This window comes from Lutra lutra, chromosome 3, assembly GCF_902655055.1.
Source record: "Lutra lutra chromosome 3, mLutLut1.2, whole genome shotgun sequence".
In the NCBI taxonomy this organism is placed as follows: domain Eukaryota; kingdom Metazoa; phylum Chordata; class Mammalia; order Carnivora; family Mustelidae; genus Lutra; species Lutra lutra.
In genome coordinates, this window is record NC_062280.1 from 19,652,035 (window position 1) to 19,668,069 (window position 16,035).

Here is a 16,035-nt window from a genome sequence, read left to right on the forward strand (position 1 = left end):
GTTCCTTGCTGTTTCTCTAGGGCTTGGCACAGAATAGGTTCTGAAAAGATCCTATTAAAATAATGGATGACAAAATGAATGAATCTCTATTCTTACATTTTTAATTGACTATTTAATGATTGTTAATGAATGCTACTTCTTTTTTATTCTTTTACCAAATTTTTCCTGATGGTTCTTGCATGTTTTCCTTCCCAGCAGACTTTAATTGCTTTTCCAAATTTTGTATCCAATCTCATTTGGTTTTTGATTAATATATGTGCTGCCGAAGCGAGCACTGGTTTTTGATTAAAAAATGCATTCCACTTTTAAATTTGTGAATGCTTGGCACATTTGTAATATTGGCTTACCATGTGCAAATATGCTACATCTTTTCATTTATTAAAAAATATCTTCTTTTATGTGCTATGCCTAAGAAAAATGAGTTTCCACTTTTTATGGTAAAATGAGAGGCACCAAAATCACTTGCAAGAATTTTAATCTATAAGAAACAAATAAATTTAAGCTTGGAAATCTGGAGTTGTAGGTACTAATTCCAATTGTACCCCAGGTTGTGTGGTTGTGGGATGTGGCCAAAGGATAACCAAAGTTCAAACTACCTAGTCCACTATCAGGGGCTGGGCTGGAGGGATGACATGGGTGGAGGAGGAGTGTCTGCAATGGTTGGATAAGTTCTAGGTAATCATTATCTTCTTCAAGAATAGATGAAATATTACCTACATGTCTACAGTGCCTCTTCAGCTATTTTTAAATCTGAGAAGTTCTGGAAGCTGAAAGTGTTTTTAATAATCGAATCTGAACTGACAGGAAGCTATAGTTTTTAATTTGTCCCATAATGAGAAGATTCACGTTTGGTTGTAAAAATATGGGGAGCTGTTCTGTACCCTTTTACACGTGGTTTGTAATAACAAACCTTGTGATATTTCTAACACCTGAAATCTGACTCAAGATTCAAATAAAGGATTCAGAAGCTTTAGATTGCTAGATTGCCACATCTCAAATCTTTAGTATAATATATTTTTTTTAAATCACAATTGCTGGGGATGTCTATTGCTTGGTTATAAAATGAAAGAATTTATTGAATAAATGTTCTTCGACAGTGGCTTTGGTAAGTAAATGAACTAAGTAATTTTTCAGACACAGGCTCTAAGTTTTGAGTGCTGAATGGCGCTTAAATCGCTCTTTCTGTATAATAATAAATACCACCCCCATCCATTCAATGCCTCCACAATTTCTTCTAGACTTGATGTTAATTTCCAAAGCCATCTACTATTCTGGGCAATGCTCTGAAAGTGGGATTCTATAAAGAAGACCATTCAGAAAGATGACCGAGATGACAAATAACTCTACTGTAAACCTCCCTATTACACAGTTAGACTGAATGAACTCACTATTGTAACCACTGTAACATAGTAGTGTACACATTAATCTGAGGAGGAATTTAAAGAATTTAGTGAAAGGAGTTTTTCTCTAGCTTTCCTTTTCAGGTTTCCATTTCTTAAGTTTCTAGTTACACATTCTCTCACTTATTATTTGCTTGGTTAAATTCAACTTTTCTGGTATCATTTTTAAAAAAGATTTTATTTATTTATTTGAGAGAGAGAGAGAGAGGGTGTAAGCAGGGGGAGTGGGTTAGGGAGAGAAGCCTCAAACAGACTCTGCGCCTAGCATGGAGACTGACATGAGGTTAGATCTCAGGACCTTGAGATCATGACTTGCGCTGAAACCAAGTTGGATGCCTAACTGACTGAGCTACCCAGATGCCTCTTCAATACCATTTTTGAACAAGGCTTAGTCTCATTCCTGACTGGGTTCCAACTTAGAGTAAAAGTTTGGTACGTTCTGCAGATTGTTTTTAAGAATACTTTTTATTTGTCTTTGGAGTGAGAAATGGATGCAGCGAGTGATGAACACGAGCCCTGGAATAACAGGACTGGCATTTTCATCCTAGGCCCACACTTACCCCTTGAGGGTAGGTAGGCAGAGCTCAGGTTGGTGGGGCCAGGCCCACCGTGATGCATATCCAGATTGTGCCCTGCTCTAGGTCCCACTCGATTCACCAAGAGGGTTGTAGTAGGTCGAGTTGTGGTCCCCCCAAAGAAGTCTAAGTCCTAACTTCTGGTATCCATGTGTGTGACCTTGTTTGGCATAAGGATCTTTGCAGAAGGCATTCAGTAAAGGATCTTGAGATGGGATAATTCTAGATTAACCAGGTGGGCCCTAAATCCAGTGACAAGTATTCTTTTAAGAAGAGAAAAGGACGTAGACAGGGAAGAGGAAACATGGGAAAGTATTTCTTTACAAAAAGATGGGGGTGGAGATTGAAGCAGTGAGTCTACAAACCATGGAAAGCCAAGGATTGTTGGCAAGCACCAGAAGATCAGAGGGAGGCAGGGAAGGGATTCTCCCTCAGACGTTCTGGAGGGAACCAGTTCTGCTGACAATTGGATTGGAGACTTCTGGCTTTCCCAACTCTGAGCATAAATTCTCTTGTTTTAAGCAACCAAGTTTGTGGTAATTTGTTGCAGCAGCACTAGAAAATTAATACAGGTGCTTTTTGTATGGCCACTTCAGGGGGCAGGGATACCATTTTCTAAAACTGTACAGAAGTCTCTGTAGAGCTAACAGTGGCCCTGAGTCCCCTTATGTGACCCCTGCTCACTTCCTGGGTCACTGCCTGCCATTCTCTCTCTTCACTCCCATTCCCTTGGCTAAGTCCTGTTTGCCAGAACTTAAACTTCAAAATTCAGCTCAGGGAACTCACTGTTTGGGAAGCGTTCCCTGAGAGTCATTTCTCAACTGCAAGTCAGGTTATGATCCCTGCTGAGACCTCCAGGCTATGTCTGTCAATATTCATGATATCATGTTGTCTTCTCCACTTGGCTTGCTTCTCCTGCGGTCTACAAGTTCCTTATGAGTTGTGTGAATGTTCTTGGACCTCTAGCAACTGGCAAAGCTCTTGTCTCATGGTAGGCATTCCAACGTTTATGAAACCAATGGAAAAAATGTTGAGTGGCAGGGCTACCAGGATGGGGAGTTGATCTTTGGTGAAGGAAACTCCCATATGTGGGGTTTTCCCCTCCACACACACCACTAAGCAATTCTCTAATTCCCAGCAGACACTGACCAGGTCCCATAGATTTAACTCAAGTCCTATACTATCTTCCTGGAAACAGTGTTAGATCTCATAGGTTAAATGCTTGGTCTCACAAGACTGCTCCCACTCCAGATGCCAGTCACAAGTTTCTACCTGTGCTTTCTGACCAGCTGGTTGTAAGTCCATGAACGCCTCCTTGAGTTCAATTGATTTACTAGTGTAGCTCACAGAACTCAGGAAAACAGTTTATTTACTACATTACCAGTTTACTAGCTATAACTCAGGAACAGTCAGCTGTGAGAGATGCATAGGGTAGGTTATGTGGGGAGGGCTGGGGATCTTCCATGAGTTCTCTGAGACTACCACTCTCCCCCGATCTCCACATGTTCACTAATTCAGAAGCTCCCAAACACTGTACTTTGGGGATTTTTGTGGAGGCTTCATCAGGTAAGCCTGATCGACCATTAACTCAATTTGCAGCCACTCTCCAGAGAAGGGAGGATGGAACTGAAAATTCCAAGCTGCCAATCATGGCTTGGTCTTTCTGGGCACTAGCCCCATACCAAAGTTGCCTCATTAGAACAAAAGACATTCCTATCATCCTCGAAATTCCAGGGAATTTAGGAGCTCCATGTCAGGATTCAGGATCAAAGACCAGAATTAGAACAAAAGACGCTCCTAGTGTTCTTTTGACTTTTAAATTTATAAGGGTTTTAGGAGCTCTGTCCCAAGAACTGGGGCAGAGACCAACACATATGTTTTCCACTATTTCAGAGCAACACAATAAAAGTGTGGTTCCAACTTCTGTGAGTATGGAGAGGGAGATCTTCCTGAGCAGTAAACATTCATGAAGTATTTCTAGTAAAGAGAACTCTAGGGGGTCAGAAGTTCCTTAGAATGAAAAGGGAACGATAAATCTGTCTTTTTACCTCCAGGCTGCTTAACTAAATATTTCCCAGCACGTTTCTCCAGTGAACATGTAGAATTCTGATTTTGCCAACCCTTTCCTCTTTCTCCCCTAAATTCCTTAATTAAATAAAATTAATGTTGTATATTTAAGAAATATTTATAGCTCTATTCTTCAGTTAATTTTGGAATGATTTAATTCCCATTTTTGTGGCAAGAACACACAGATTGTCACCCTAAAATGGGGCCTCTAGAGTCAAACTATCTGGGTTTGAATTCTACCTTCGCCACTTAACCATGTTGTGGTGGGTTGTATGTTCTCAGGTGGCCACAACAGCTCTCCTGTCCTTCATGGTCTTTCTTAGAAAGGGTATCAACGTTACTCTTGGGGTAACGTGGGGAGGACGTGAATTTCTCCCCTTGAATCTGGACAGGACTGCAGTTATTATAGAAATGAAATTGTGTGACTTCCAAGACCAGGTCTAAAAGGCACACATGGACTATTACTCAGCAATAAAAAGGACCAACTATTGATGCACACACAGTTGGATGGATTTGAAGGGCTTGAGCTGTAGTGAAAAATCCAATCTTAAGAGTTTACAACTATATGATTTCATTTATGTAACTTTCTTAAAATGATAAAACTATAGAGATGGAAAACCATTGAGTGGTTACCAGGGGAGAAGTATGGGGCTGGGGAGAGGTGGGAGAAACTCTAGAGGGATAGCATGAAGGAGTCCTTTTGTGGAACTGTTTTTTATGTTGAATGGGACTATTATATATGCCTTAACATGGAATCAAATTGCACAGAACACAGACATGCACACACAAGAACACACAAAGGAGTGCATGTAAAAACAGGCAAAACAGAACATAAATTCATAACTTAATCAAAAGCATTGAGCAAATGTCAATTTCCTGGTTATGACCTTGGTCTCCAGTTATACAAGACCACAGTATTAGGGGAAGCTGAATGAAAGGCTCATGGGACTCTAAAACTGTATTTCAACTTCCTAAGTCTATAATTAACCGAAAAAAAAAAAAAACCAGCAAAACATTTTAAAGGCAATATAGCTTTTACCTGTCCTGTAGGGATGCTTGCTTTCAGAGCCCAGCTGGGATGCAATAGGGAAAGTCCAGGCCACGTGGAGAGGTCTTGGTGACAGCCCCATTTTGGATCCTAGCCAGCAGACACAGGAGTGAGGAAACATGACAGGAAAAAAGACAACTCCAGCCACAGCCACTGCCTGACTACAACTGCACAGGAGACCCCCAGCGAGAATCCCAAACCACCTTGCTGAGTGCAGTCGACCTCGGGAACCATGAGAGAGGTAAGAATAAAAGGATTAATGGGGCATTTTGAGATAATTCTCTCTGCAACAAAAGATGAACAGAGTACCATCAGCGTGATCCGGGCACCTCTGTGCTCAATTTCTTTATCTATGAGATGAAAAACAGTGGTACCTGCATCACAGGGCTACTGCAGCCATGAGCCAGGTTATCAAGTAAAGGATCTAGGGAAGTGTTTCCATGAGATTGGTAAATATTAGCTACAGGTTTTATTACTATGGATCCAAATTATAACAAAAGGACAAGCAAGATAGGGACTAGCCCATTTAGCTCTGGGTCAATTTCAGAATGACACTCAATGACTCGTCCTCTCTTATCCCTAGCGATTGAGAGTGAACCCCTGGAACTTGGCAATAGAGTGGCTTCTATCTTGAGCACATCCTTAGATGACCTCTATCCTCTGGTTTGCCTGTGGGATAAATGTTCATTCTAAATATAAATGATGGTTTTATTAAGTTATCCCCTCCCCCTCAACCCCAGAGGGAGTAGATTTTTCTTCTCTATGGGCACAAACCTTTAGAGCAAAACGTATTTGTGGGTGCTAATCTGTTCCTTGGAGTCAAGGAATGTTTCTTTATGGAGAATGTCTGTTGCTTGAAAAACACTTGAGTTATTTAGCAATAAACAGCATGAGGAAAAACCTTATTCTCATTTTTTCCCCAATTTGAGCACAGAGTGTGCTAAATCAAATGATCTTAAGCCCCCCCTTTCACTATACCATTTATTTTGAAAAGAACTACAATTCCCACTCTACTCTTATCTCCTGACTCTATAGTTCCTGCCAGCGTCCAGTTGGGTCAGGCCAGCAGGTAAGAGAGAAGAGAGAGAGAAGAACCCATAGGAGAGCAGGCAGAATTGATTACGAGGGGCCTGGGGTCCTGAGATCACCCCCAGGAAGCCTGAATTCCCTCCAAGGGCTAATGCCTGGTCAGAAACCAAGGAGGGGCCATTTCACCCAGTGTGGTGACCGCAACTGCCAGGCAGGGCAGGGATGCAGTAGAAACCCTTGGACAGCATTTGGAAAAGCACTTTGAACTTCAGACTTGGGAAGATGCCAAGTCATTAACCCTTAGGTTCCAGTTCTTGCCCCTGACCAGTATGGGTTTTTGGAGGTTACCTTCGCATCTAGATTCAACGTGGCTTAGTCCTGCCAACTTTGTCAGTAATATTTAATCCCTAGACAGAGATGAGAGAGAAAATTGATGTGGGGGACTGAGAGAAGGTGGGGCAGGGGTTAGGGAGGGAGATACTGGAGAAAGCACAAGTCTAGACACACACACACACACACACACACACACACACACACTCAGCAGAGGCATCTTTGATTACTGACCATTATCATTCAGGTTTTCACATCCAAAGTGGCTTTAAATGCAAATGTGCTATTGTATCTAGGAGATTCTGAGGAAAAATATCAGAGAGTTGCCTGAAAACGAGGACAAATATGCCAACAGCCCGGGAATCCAGAACTCGTGACTTACAAATGACCCCGCTTTCCAGAAGGGCCCCAACTGGCCCTGCCATTCTCCTTACCCATCACTGGGAGATCTTAGAGGATTGACAGTGACACCAAACCCAGTTTAGCTGTTTGAGAGAGTCTCTGGGTCCAGAAGTGGAAGAAGGAAGGAAGGAAGTTGGAAACAGGCTGGAAAGCGGACCTCAGAGAGAGTCTCCCACACACACAACCGCTGAGGCCAGGAGGGGGAAGAAAGTAAATAACACACCTTAAATTGTATCCATTAGGAATTACTTGCGATTAATCATCACCATCATCATCATCATCCTCTTTTTTAAAATGGATACCATTAACCAACCAAAACCTTGTGTAAATGTACTCTATCCCGTGGCTTTTTCCTAAACCTTTCCCATAGTTCTCGGATTTTCCCATTGAGAACTATCACCAGAGAAGCTTGTGAACCTAGAGATTCCTGGAGCCCTGCCTTCAGCGTCTGATTCAGTAAGCGGAGCCTGGGAATCTGCATTTGAATATCCTACTGGGGGTTTCCAATTGAATATTCCCAATTGAGTGTTCTGCTCACTCATATGGGTGGTCTTTGGTTCATATTTTAAGAAATATTTGATCTAGCTGCACTGAGCAAATGGTAGTTCGCCTTCTAGTCTGCTGTTTGCTTGCTGACCCTGGACAAGTTACCTTTACCCTGTGGTCTTAGTGTCCTCCTGAGTAAAATGCAGTGATAAGATGATGGTGGAAATGAACTGAAGATGCACGTCAGAGACACCCGTAAGAGATGACACACACAAATGTGAGTCCCCTCGAACTGCGCCCCAGCTACATACTGAAGACTTACTCCATCGCTTGTGGAAGAATCTGTGCTCTAGTGCACCAAACAACTGATCTATGCAAACTTTTCAGACATGGCCTAATTGCAAGCTTGCAACTTGATTGAACCTGGGACCAAGTTAATCTTATTTACGGAACACCATGTGACCAGAAACCGCTTACTTTCTCATGCTACAGACTGTCAGTATAAATGCTCAGGACTTTTACTTTGCACAGAACTCCGTCTATACACTCCTTTCCATAACTCCAGTTTCCGTGCAGTATTTCCATTTATGCACCTCAACCATTCTCACGTACGCCAGGGGTTTGTCACCCTCACCCCATCTCAGAACTCTACAGGGACTCACTCTTCCCTTCTCCTTGTATTTCTTTCCCCGTCTGCCCTACCCCACCCTTAAAATAGTAACTGATTTATTTTCCATAAGGTTAACACATATGCTTAAGACACGAGCATGTCAATTAAGACTAAAAGTTCAAAACTGCCTACTCCGTATTTGAATAAACAACAAAACTGGATCTTCCATGAGCAATTGATGTAATTATTGAAATACATGATTTATAAGTGTGTTATGAAAGTTGCCTGTATAATTTATACATATGGGCCCTAAGTGCTGATCTAGAATTATATATAATCTGCCCAGCACCCCCCTCCCCCTTTGAGTAGTATGTAAATGGTATAATTAATATTAAGCTTCCAGGGGCTGGGTCCAAGACTAACTCATCACAGTGTGTCCAGTGCCTAGGCCAGTGCTTGGCACACAGTGGACCCTTAAATTGTATTTGTTGAACGAATTGCCTAGGTTTAGAGTTTCCATGGGAGCTGAAGTTTTCTTAGAGCTTTGTTCAGTTGTTCAGGTGAAGCCCTTTACTTTGTTCCCATGTTGATAATGATTCTACTGCCTTTGTTCAACATGATTTCTAATCAGAGATGGCAGAGAATGTCAGTTAGGAAGATGAGAATGTTTTAAGTTTCATATAGATGAGTAAAACACTAATTTAAAAGTCTTAGTATGCCTTTTAGAGTATGATTATTGAGAGTTGCCAGTGATTATCTTTTAGTTTACGTTCACCTTGGTCTGACATCTATCTGTGTGCCTACCCTTTTCCAAGTGAATTAGCTTAACCCCTATCTTTGGCACTGACCTCTGTCTTCCTGATTGTTCCTTCTTTGTCCTTCATGGACTCTTCCAGCTTACTAAATGTGGCCAGTGACCATTTACTGTTTTCATTTTTCTCTTTTCTCCTGCAGCAAATCTGCAAGACTTCAACTGTTGTCTACATCTCTGGCCCTGACTTCAATCATTCATCTTCAAATGCTGCTCGAAATTCTCTAGTTGGATGTTCCGCCTACCTCAAATTCATTGTATACTGCTGAACTTGTCTTTGGCTTGGAACCAGCAATCTTCTTGAGACTTCTCTTTTTTGATGGTAGTCCCTTAAGTGATTCACTCATCAGACTCAGAAAAACTCATCTTTTTTTTTTTTTAAAAGATTTCTTTTCTTATTTATTTAAGAGAGAGTGCAAGAAACTATATGATAGATATAAATGTGTTTAATAAATTAATTAGCTGTTAATAAGACTTTTTAGAGGTTGGTAGAAATCCAAACTTTCTATACAATAGATCATTTTTTATATGTTGGGATACCAATAAGATGCTGGGTGTTTTCTTGGGATATACCCATTGACAGGTTTTTAGGCTGAACAGATTCTGGTAATAAAAAAGAGAGTTCAACAGTAATCTAACTACCCGCAGAAATCATTACAGTTGAAGGCCATTCTTACATATAGATTCAACTATTCTCAAGTGTGTCTAGGCTGTTTTTTTTTTTTCCCCTCAGCACTTTATCATTCCACTGCCTTCTGGACTCCATGGTTTCTAATGAGAAATTAACTATTAACTTTATGGAGAATCCCTTATACATGATAATTAGCTTCTCTCTGGCTACTTTTAAGATTTTCTCCTTGTCATTGACTTTCTTTTATTATGTTCAGTTAACCACTATATAGTACATAATTAGTTTCTGATGTAGTGTTCAATGATTCATTACTTGCTTATAACAGCCAGTGCTCATTACAACATGTGCTCTCCTTAATACCCATCACCTTGTTACCCCTTTCCCCTTACCCCTTCTCCTCTGAAACTTTCAGTCTGGTTCATCTCCCTCTCTGATTTCTCCCCTTCAGTTTTCCTTCCTTTCCCCTATGGTCCTCTGTGCTGTTTCTTATGTTCCACATATGAGTGAAACCATGATAATTGTCTTTCTCTGCTTTACTTATTTCACTTAGCATAACACCCTCCATTCCCATCCCTGTTGATGCAAATGGTGGGTATTCATCCTTTCTGATGGCTGAATAATATTCCACTGTATATATGTACCACATCTTCTTTATCCATTATCTTTATCCATTCATCTGTTGAAGGAAGGCCTCTTGGCTCCTTCCACAGTTGGGCTATTGTGACTGCTGCTATGAACATTGGGGTGCATATGGCCCTTCTTTTCACTGCAGCTGTACTGGGGTAAATACCCAGTGATGCAATTGCTGGGTCATACGGTAGCTCTATTTTCAACTTTTTGAGGAACCTCCATACTGTTTTCGAGAGTGACTGTACCAGCTTGCATTCCCACCAGCAGGGTAAGAGGGTTCCCCTTTCTCCACATCCTCACCAGCATTTGTTTCCTGTTTTGTTAATTTTTGTCATTCTAACTGTGTAAGGTGGTATCTCACTGTGGTTTTGATTTGTATGTCCCTGATGGCGAGTAATGTTGAGCATTTTCTTTCAATAGATTCTTCTTAATAGGCTGTGGTGACATCCATTGCAGGGCTGGATTACCTCACAGTTATTGTAGTGGCTTTATATTTATATTTTTAATTTTTCTAAAAAGATTTATTCATTTGAGAGAGTGCACATGTATACACACAGGGGGAGGGGTGGAGGGAGAGGCACACTCCCTAGTGAGTGGAGCCCACCAGTGGGGCTCAATCTCATGACCCTGAGGTCATGATCTGAGCTGAAATCAAGAGTTGGAAGCTCATCCGACTGAACCACCACCCAGGTGTCCTGGCTATATATTTTTAAGCTGTGGCTTTGAACCATATGAAGTTTATATTAGAAAAAACACATGCTATTATCTACATAAAAGATAACTCAATGACTTGATCGTTACTATGCTATTTATAGGCAAAATAGTTGGGGGCCTGCTATACCTTAAAGGTGACTGACACATTAAAGAATTAAAATAACCATCTGGAAACTATTTCAAGTGGAAAGACTCATGAAATCTTGACTCTGAGAAGGTATCCCATGCATGTCTTTGTTTCTTATAGAAACACTTTAAAAGCATTCCAAATGTATTGAGAATCCAAATAGGTTAATGTCTCAGGTACAGTGCAAGTAATAAGATTCAAATACCATGTCTGTGTACAGTCACTAGTGAGCCCATTGCTGGAGACTTTGAGAAAGATAAGAGCTCAAGCCACTCCCCCAAGTTGGAGAATTCGACTAGGAGTAAATGTATGAGTAGAAAAAGTCCATCCTTTATGTGTCTCAAATCTCCTCCTGTGCTCAGCTGGGAGGTGTTTTGTTTTGTTTGTTTGTTTAGATTTTATTTATTTGACAGAGAGAGAGAGAGCACAAGCAAGGGGAGCAGCAGAAGGAGAGGGAGAAGCAGGGAACCCAATGTGGATCTCGATCCCAGGACCCTGGGATCATGACCCGAGCCAAAGGCAACAACTGAGCCACCCCTCAGCTAGGAATTTATGAAGTGGTTACATCAGAGCTGATACTTTCCCAGCAACTGACAGAGGAAGTGGAACAAATATCACTGAACCAGGTGAGTTAGTCACAACTGTGCTAAAGGGCAAGGGTTACAGTACTCAGAGTACAGATAAAGGTATTGTTTATCCTGCCATAGCTTCAGGAAATTTGTAGAATATATTCATGGAAAATGAGATCCAAGTTAACTCCAAATAAATTCTAACAGTCTTCCTATTATAATGGTAAAGAATCTCACTAAAACACAGTGACTCAAAACCCAAGCTGGTTGGCTCTTAGAGCTAGTATAATGTGAGTCCCTGGTATAGTCTGACCTGAAGAGAAGTACCCCCATCTAGAAGTTGTTGGTCTTAGGAGACACTGGTGTCCCAACAGAGTGTCAGGATTAGAGGACATACTCAAATCTATTTGTTGGGTGAATTGTGTTCAAAGATAGAAGAAACAACAAACAGAAAAAACTCTCATATAAAGAATTTGATCCAGATGCCAAAACCAGATTAAAAACTTTGGCTGAGATCCAAGTTGTAGGTCTTTATGGAATAGTACAAGGGTGTGGTAATTAATTTGCAGCAATGAGTAGGCTGACCTAAATAATAAAAACAGGAAAATGATTTAAGAAATAAAGCCATTGAGTAATTCTAGCAAATGGAGTAATTGCAACCAGAAAACATGATGAAAGTAGTTTTAGAATATTAGAATCAAAATTCAGAGTCAAAGTTAAATTTTTAGTTTCTATCATATAACTTAAACATTTCAAAGTTTATTTGGGAAATTCACAGTAAAAGCTTGTAAGAGATACCTGAATATCTCTTGAAGTAGGAAGAAAAGTAGGAGAAATTTGAACTAGTGGTTTGAAAAGAGGAAAATGTGATTCAGTTAGAAAATGTCTCGGAGCTTTGTCTCTGAACATATAAATAGGGCACCAGGTGAAACAAAGCAAGGCCAACCAGGAAGAGAGTAATTCTTATGCAGAAATCGAATGAGAGCTTTACACCCAAGTACCCCTAACAAGAAAGTGTCATGGACTCATCAAGGTGAGAGAAGGGAGGTCCAAAAAGCTACTTAAGGACCCTCAAGCATCTCTATTCATAATTCTTGGTGTGCAGTTGGTTGAAATTACAGGGGTAGAGCATCTTCTTAGAGAAACACTTCCCAGCTTATGTTTGAAAAGGTTAGAGACAATGTGACTGGAATGTGTCACTCTATCAAAGGTAAATTAGAAGGCCTGAACAGCAGAGTCAACTGACATTGGAGAGAAAGTTCTTGATTTGTCTCTGGAGAATGTGGCCCTGTGTCATTCGTCCATGGGATTCAGAACACGTTTCCTAATATATTTGTTTATCTTTTTATTGTGAAATAAAGTTGATAGAGTAGACCACGAAAAACAGTTTAATGAATTGTTACAAGGTTTTTTTTTTTTTTTTTTTTTTTTTTTTTTTAGTATTTTACTTATTTGACAGAGAGAGAGAGAGAGAGAGATCACAAGTAGGCAGAGAGGCAGGCAGAGAGAGAGGAAGGGAAGCAGGCTCTCCACTGAACAGAGAGCCCGATGCAGGGCTCGATCCCAGGACCCTGAGATCATGATGTGAGCCGAAGGCAGAGGCTTTAACCCACTAAGCCACCCAGGGGCATTATCACCCACATCAAGAAACAGAACAGTGGTTGGGACGCTGGGGTGGATCAGTCGGTTGAGCTTCTGACTCTTGATTTCAGCTCAGATCGTGATCTCAGGGTTATGAGATCCAGGCCCATGACCTGCTCCATGCTCCATGCTGCTTAAGATTCTCTCCCCCTCTCCCTTTACCCCTCTATCATTTCAACGGTTTCTGCCCAAAATGCATAACTTGAATCTAATTACAAGGGAACCTCAGATAAACCCCAACTGAGGGACATTTTTACAAAATAACTAGCTTATACTCTTTAAAAATCTCAAGGTCTAGAGAGACAAAGAAAGGCTTAGAAACTGTTTCAGGCAAAAGGAGGCTGAAGAGCTATGATCAACTGAATGCGATGTATGATCCTGGGTTGGACCTTGGAGGGAACCCCTTGAAGATTATGGGAGCAGTTGCTGAAACTTGAATAGGGACCGTATCACATTATATCAATGTTAAATTTCCTGACTTTGACAATCATATTGTGGTTATATAAGAGGATTTCCTTGTCCTTAGGAAATACATGCTGGATTATTATTTTTTTAAGATTCTATTCATTTTTTTGACAGAGAAAGAGAGATCACAAGTAGGCAGAGTCAGGCAGAGAGAGAGGAGGAAGCAGGCTCCTTGCCGAGCAGAGAGCCTGATGCGGGGCTCGATCCCAGGACCCTGAGATCACGACCCGAGCTGAAGGCAGCAGCTTAATCCACTGAGCCACCCAGGCGCCCCCTGGATTATTTTTTTTTAAAGATTTTATTCATTTATTTGACAGACAGAGATCCCAAGTGGTTCCATCCCAGGACCCTGAGATCATGACCTGAGCTGAAGTCAGAGGCATTAACCCACTGAGCCACCCAGGCGCCCCCACGCTGGATTATTTAAGGGTGAAGGGGCACGATGTCTTCAAATTCCTCTGAGCTGGTTCAGGAAAAAAAGGTGTGTATGGGTGTGTGTGTGTGTGTGTGTGTGTGTGTGTTTAGGGAGAGAGGAAGTCAAGAGAGAGACGGAACAAAGGGAGCAAAAGCAAAAATTGGCAAAATGTTATGGGACTTCCTCATATAATTTTTATGATTTTTCTGTAAGTCTGAAATGATATTGAAATTAAAAGTTACGAACAACGCTAGGCTGTCTGCAAAGGTCACCTCTTTAAGTCAGATATACCATCCAGAGTTGTTTAACTTTCTTGTTCCAGAGGAATGAGCAGTTAGGATGCTGCACTCTCCCTAATATTAAGAATAGGGCCTATTGGGCGCCTGGGTGGCTCAGTGGGTTAAGCCGCTGCCTTCGGCTCAGGTCATGATCTCAGGGTCCTGGGATCAAGTCCCGCATCGGGTTCTCTGCTTGGCAGAGATCCTGCTTCCCTCCCTCTCTCTCTCTGCCTGCCTCTCCATCTACTTGTGATCTCTCTCTGTCAAATAAATAAATAAAAAAAAATCTTAAAAAAAAAAAATAGGGCCTATGAAATAAAATTTCTAAGAGAAGAGTACACAATTTTTCAGCATTTATATAAACACAGTCTTTCTTCATATTTTTTATATTTGTTTCATATCTTACTTCCTTCTTAACAGGAACAGACAAGACCCTTGATGTGGAAAAAATTTTTATGATAGAATTATTCAAACGGAGGATGGAAAATCACTTGTTGGCAATGCCTTGGGAGGACTGACTGTACAGGGAAAAACACAAGGGAGCTGTGATTCTAACTGTGAAGATTAGTTATTAAGTATTTTCAGTTAAAAATTCTACTTAAGAGATCGTACTTGCAACTGAGAGAACTTCGAAGTGTGGGACTCCTGTCTCCTCTGTTCTTGGATCCTACTGCCTTCAGGGTTTTGTGAAGCAGGAGTCATTTTCCAGGTCAAAAATTCTGATCCTGATATTGTTGCAGAGTAAACCATTAGCCTTGGCATGTATCGGTCAGCATCTGTTCATTTAGTGAATATTTTAGAACATTAACCAGTTCTTGGCCAAATACTGATCTGACAGATGTTGAGGCGGAGCTCTGCCCCATGAACACTCCGTTTGATCAGCTCCGAGGATGTTTGTGAGTGCTGGAGGGACGAGTTCAGGTCATCCAATCCAACAGCATTGCTTCATTCCATGTGATGCTCTCTCCACCCATCGAAACCTGCACATGTGCAGGTCCAGTAGAAAGAGCCCCAGCTCAGCTACAAAGATTCCGGGCTTTCGGCCAAAATGGCCTCTGAGGTACTCTGTATGCCCGGTCCAAGTGCGTCCTGAGGCCTCAGTTTCCTTCCCCAGAGTACGTGGCTACCGCTGGCATGCTGGCCAGCTTTTCTTCAGGTGTGAGCTGGAACTGTGGGAAATCCCTGTGACGTGGTGCTTTCCCCACATTGCCCAGGGACCCACCGATCCCCATCCATTCTCTTCTCTTTTAGGAGACCCACACTGCTCCCTCCGTCCCCAGTGCCACTGTCCCAGTGCAGATCTTCATTTCACAATATACCGATAACCAGCCTTCCCTCCTGGACTGTGCCCACCACCTTCTCCTCCACTAGTACTCATTCTTCATACAAGCTGTGCTATTTTTTTTTTTAAAGATTTTATTTATTTATTTGACAGAGAGAGATCACAAGCAGGCAGAGAGGCAGGCAGAGAGAGAGGAGGGAGCAGGCTCCCCACTGAGCAGAGAGCCCGATGCGGGGCTCGATCCCAGGACCCTGAGATCATGACCTGAGCCGAAGGCAGCGGCTTAACCCACTGAGCCACCCAGGCGCCCCGCTGTGCTATTTTGTTAAAGGAAAATACGATCACGTCCCTCCCTTCTTAAGTCTTCATTGGCTTCTCATTAACTTACGTGATCATACCTATACCCCTAGCATGTGCCTCCACTTGATTCCCTAATAGTCCAGTCATCTCCTTTGTTCTGTCTTTGGTCTTCTTTCCCTCTCCCTGTAGGATCCACATCTTACCGCTTACTTACCCATTTGCCCA

The 16,035-nt window shown here is 41.6% G+C and overlaps 1 protein-coding gene across 1 annotated transcript in view; it reads right to left on the reverse strand.

Annotated features, from left to right (window-relative positions):
* C3H2orf80 (chromosome 3 C2orf80 homolog) overlaps positions 1 to 15,627 on the reverse strand; it is a 52,320-nt gene extending 36,693 nt beyond the window's left edge. Inside the window, exons 1-3 of the mRNA XM_047721295.1 lie at positions 14,841 to 15,627; positions 14,635 to 14,746; positions 5,082 to 5,180 (exon numbers count right to left, since the gene is read on the reverse strand). The gene's annotated coding sequence lies outside the window, so the exon portion shown is untranslated. The remainder of the gene's footprint in view (positions 1 to 5,081; positions 5,181 to 14,634; positions 14,747 to 14,840) is intronic.
* Between the last annotated feature and the right edge of the window lie 408 nt (positions 15,628 to 16,035).